Below are 5,739 nucleotides of genomic sequence, written 5' to 3'. Positions count from 1 at the left end.
TTTAGTCATGTGACGGGTCACGCAACCGCTGACGTCGGCAGGCCATCAGAAGGTAATTATATATTTATTTTTTACCATTCTTTTACGGTCACACTATATAAATCCATGCCGGTTGCATGGATTTCTATAGTGTGACCAAGTTGTCAAGCACTTTCCAAGTGATGCTAAAATCGCTTGGAAAGCGCTTGTCAACCCGCATGCGGAAACGCATGTGAAGAACGCTTGACATCCGCAATTCCCTGGCAGGAAAAACGCATGTACAATCCGCATGCGTTTTTTCTGCCAGGGAGATGCAGAAACGCTCAAAAAAATTCCGGAGCATTTCTGCATCGTGGGCACATAGCCTTACATTAATTGTATGACTCAATATTGAGCACGGCGCCATCTATACACAGCGGGGGGCCGCACGTAGCCATCTATACACAGCGGGAGGCCGCACGGGGCCATCTATACACAGCAGGAGGCCACACGTAGCCATCTATCCACAGCAGGAGGCCGCACGGGGCCATCTATACACAGTAGGAGGCCGCATGTAGCCATCTATACACAGCAGGAGGCCGCATATAGCCATCTATACACAGCAGGAGGCCGCACGGCACCATCTATACACAGCGGGAGGCCGCACGGCGCCATCTATACACAGTGGGAGGCCGCACGGCGCCATCTATACACAGCTGGAGGCCACACGGCGCTATCTATACTCAGCAGGAGGCCGCACGCAGTCACGCACGCAGTCACGCACACACACAAACATATACAGACATATACATACACGCATAAACACATTTGAAACACAAAAATACATATAAACAGACATCACACAATGACATCTGCCTGCACACACATACATACATATACACACACAGACACACACTCACCATCCCCCGGCTCGGCTCCAGTCCTGCTCTTTTCCGGTGCAGCACTGCAGGCCGGGTGCGCATTGCGTGACGTCACAGCTAGGAGACACGGCCGCGCACAGGGCCGTGTCTCCTAGCAGTGACGCGGCCGGGCCAGCACAGGGAAGTTAACTGCTGCAGTGCTGGCCCGGCCGAAGAAGAAGCAGTGGCCGTGCGCCGCTGCTGGGGGAGCGGTCCGGGGGCCCCCCCGCCACTGTCTGCCGGTATGTGCCGCGGCGCCTCACATATAATGAGGGCAATCTGGCCATACACACCCCGGAGCCCCGGGCCCCCTGGAGGTTCGGGGCCCCGGGCGGTAGCCCGGATTGCCCTCATTATAATCTGCCTATGAACAACAGTATCACTGTGCTTGATTGGCAGCAAACTCGCCTGACCTTAAGCCCATAGAGAATCTATTATAGAGAATCTATGGGGTATTGTCAAGAGGAAGATGAGAGAAACCAGACCCAACAATGCAGACGAGCTGAAGGCTGCTATCAAAGCCACCTGGGCTTCCATAACCCCTCAGCAGTGCCACAGGCTGATCCCTCCATGCCACATTGCCGCATTGATGCAGTAATTGATGCAAAAGGAGCCCGACCAAGTATTGAGGGCATTTACTGAACATACATTTCAGTAGGACAACATTTTGGATTTTAAAAACATTTTTCAAGCTGTTGTCATAAAGTATTCTAATTTACTGAGATAATGACTTTTGTGTTTTCATTGGCTGTAAGCCATAATCATCGACATTAACAGAAATAAACACTTGAAATAGATCCCTCTGTGTGTAATGACTCTATATAATATCATGGTTCACTTTTTGTATTGAAAAACTGAAATAAATTTACTTTTTAATGCTATTCTAATTTAGTGAGATGCATCTATCTATCTATCTATTATTATCTATCTATTAATTTTCTTTCTATCTAAATAAAAAAGACAGATAGCAGCACAACCTTAAGCAGATTTTGGGTGCAATACTTCCTGAGTAATGTGGTTGTCCAACGCAAAATATATAAATGGAAAAAATCAGGCAGCACTCCAGTTCAAAGAAAAATTGTGGACTTTAATCCAGCACCAAGTGGTGCAACGTTTCGACCTCACAACACGGTCTTTGTCTTTGCTTGGTGCTGGATTAAAGTCCACAATTTTTCTTTGAACTGGAGTGCTGCCTGATTTTTTCCATTTCTCTATCTATCTATCTATCTATCTATCTATCTATCTATTATCTATCTATCTATCATCTATCTATCTATTATCTATCTATTATCTATCTATCATCTATCCATCATCTATCTATCATCTATCTATCCATCTATCTTTCTATCTATCATCTATCTATCTATTATCTATCTATCTATCTATCTATCATCTATCTATCATCTATCCATCATCTATCTATCATCTATCTATCATCTATCTATCTATCTATCTATCTATTATCTATCTATCTATCTATCATATATCTATCTATTATCTATCTATCTATCTATTCATCTATCTATCTATTCATCTATCTATTCATCTATCTATCTATCTGTTATCTATCTATCTATCTATTATCTATCTATCTATCTATTCATCTATCTATCTATTATCTATCTATTCATCTATCTATTCATCTATCTATCTATCTGTTATCTATCTATCTATTATCTATCTATCTATCTATTCATCTATCTATCTATCTATTATCTATCTATCTATTCATCTATCTATCTATCTGTTATCTATCTATCTATCTATTATCTATCTATCTATCTATCTATTCATCTATCTATCTATTATCTATCTATTCATCTATCTATCTATTATCTATCTATTATCTATCTATCTATCTATCTATCTATTCATCTATCTATTCATCTATCTATCTATCTGTTATCTATCTATCTATCTATTATCTATCTATCTATCTATTCATCTATCTATTCATCTATCTATCTATCTGTTATCTATCTGTTATCTATCTATCTATTTATCTAGCTATCTTTCTAATTGTTTTCTTTCCATCCAATATTGATCTATTATCTATCTATTATCTGTCTAATCTCTGTACAATCTCTGTGTAGTACATGGATATATCAGTCATTTGTTAGGTGATTGCTCAGCTCGCTGTGTTCCCTTTCAGCCGCAGAAGAGGATGTGACATTATTGATCCCACACATCTCTGGTGTCTCAGGCCGCGGTGTCTCATGTGTCATTTGATGCTCACAGCCGGTGGGCGACAGCGGGGAATTACATTAGAATCAGACAATTTCCTTTTAATCATCTGTAGCTGCACATGTCCAATACTGAAATCCTAGACTGACTATGCACATGGCATCTACCCAGAGGTACACTAAGCCGTATCACACAATATAGGCTTAGATACACAGCTTATCAGATAGTATCACACATTATAGACTTAGATGTAGCAGCAGACAGCATTATACGTGATAGGATAAAATACGATGGTTCAGCTGATAGTATCACACATGATATGCTTAGATACACTGACTTATTAAACAGTATTATGATAGGCTTAGATGCATTGGTTCAGCGGACAGTATCACACATGATTTGCTCAGCAAACAGTATTATAAATTATAGGATTAGTAAAAGCAGCTAAACAGGACAGTATCATTCGTAATAGACTTAGATACACTGTCTCAGATAATAGTATCACATATGGTAGATATGTAAGAAGGTGGAAGTGATGCCCACGTTTCCCCCTGAAGACACGTGTATTGTTACAATGTATGTGATGTGATATGTAATGAGTTTAGTGATATGCATTATTAGTAATAGAGTTGTGTTCTAACCAGCCTCAGGTAGTTGATAGGGACAGGTACAGTTATAAGTTGGGACTAGCCCACAGTGGGAGGGGATAAAGTGAAGGGACAGAGACACCTTCTTGTCAGAAGTCAGATAGGGCCTATGGTGCTGCATATGCAGACCTATGGTCTGACCATCGAGCAGAGCTGCATGGAGTGGGTGTTCCTAAAGTGAGAGGAGACCAAGCCTACATATAGCATGATCCAGGGTAGAGAAGAGGAAAAGTGATAGGAGTGAATGACTTTTCCAAAGACGGAATCCAGGGTAGGAGGCCTAGCGAGACAGTCCCGAGTTCACAAGCTATAGAGGTAATGGGAAAAATTAGAGCAGGGAACGAGAGACGAATAGAGTGCCCCGTGTGGTAGTTCCAAGGCATCGGCAAGCAGAGAAGCTAAGTAAAGGCCATAGTGGCATAAGTGGCTCCCCTAAGGGGAAAAGGACGCGGAACCGCGGGTTAAGAAATGGCACTCTCACTTACTGGACTGTAGTGCTGTTATTGGGGACAAGGGAAACTCTAAAGCACTATGCTGGGTGGTGGTGAAGCCAGAGGAACTAATTGCGGAAGAACCTAGTGAGTTTAGGAAGGAAAGAGAGAATGTGTATGAAGATGTTCTATGTGTTAAGAGAAACGTCCATGAAGATTTGCACCCGCTATCCACTGTATATACCCTTCCCTATGTTATTGCTCAGTAAAAGACAGTTTATTTTGGAGTGATGGTCTCCCTCATTGAACTTTACAACATTTGGTCCTGGCCAGCCGAAGTCACCTGCATCATGTGGCCTACAGCGAAAGTCCACACACCCAGCCAGGACCCCTATTTTCCTGTAGCGTCCTGGGTAGAAGAACATGAGTACCTCGCCCACGGCTACCGCCTGTGCCACGTTACATTTGGCGTAGTCGGCAGGAGTGAGTCTTGCAAGAGGAAGAATGGAATAAAGCAGGGAAGACTCGAGTTACATGGAAGATGGCGACAAACTTGTTGTCTAATATGACAGTTAGTGGCACAGTACAAAAAGGACAACCCACCTATTGTGGGCGTAGAAGACACGAAGAACCATGCAGCCCTTCAGAGATTCCGCCTCCAGAAGGGAGTGTCCCAAAGAGAAACGCTAGCCTACAGTGAAAGGTGAAGTGGAAGCAAAAGTCTCGCCCATTCAAGTGTGAAGAGGGAAACTGGGCTGAGCCATTAACCAAACGGGATGATATGATGAAGGAAACCCCATCCAGTGTAAGGTGGAGCAGTGATGAAGAATGTTCAGTGATGACAAGATGGCGCCATTAGTCTATCGTGAGTCAGGGGGAAAACAGCATCTCATGGCCGATGAACAAGAGCAACCTGGAAGCTTGGCAGAACCAGCCCTCCCACCCCAGGAAGCGGAGGGAGGTGTAGAGGACTTCGGGCTGGCTAGTCTTTTCGTAGAAGCGGGGATCTGCTCCGGAGGCCCGGAACGAGTGGTCTCAGCTCGCACCCCATGACCCACAGGGAGAATGCAATCTTTATCCCTGGGATCTCTGCAGACATAGGAAGATAGAGCGAGGGTACAGCTTGTTAGGAACCTACGTGACATGGGTCTGAGGTCAGCTGAGAAGAAAAGGTCCAGGACCCAGACCATATTTTTGTGGAAAAGAAAATGGTGGAGACTGAGCATCTGCCACGGAGAATGCACAACTTCTCTCTGGGTATACAAGTCGTGCTCTTTAAGATGGATGGCCCAAGTGGGTGGTATGCGGCCGAGCTGGTGGAATGTAAAGTGGGCCTGTGAGAGAGCCATGGAAACTGGCCAACCTGGAGGTGCACCGCCCATCACACCCGGAGAATGTTGGAGGTTTTCCTCACCGTCACAAAGGTTAGCCATGGTCAACATACAGGGGGCCACTATGGTATTAGAGGGTGGACAGCCTGCAAAACAGAAGCAAGCAGAAGGAGGCAAAGAGAGGGTCCAGTCTCCGAGTTCACCCCCAGAGGAGGAAGAAGGAACCTTCAAGGACAAATAAACAATGCCTAAAGGAGTCAGAAGCTGG

The sequence above is a fragment of the Phyllobates terribilis genome, unplaced genomic scaffold (assembly GCF_046119375.1).
Source record: "Phyllobates terribilis strain yellow unplaced genomic scaffold, ASM4611937v1 Scaffold_4__5_contigs__length_816908805, whole genome shotgun sequence".
Taxonomy (NCBI): Eukaryota; Metazoa; Chordata; class Amphibia; order Anura; family Dendrobatidae; genus Phyllobates; species Phyllobates terribilis.
This window is presented reverse-complemented; position numbering follows the sequence as displayed.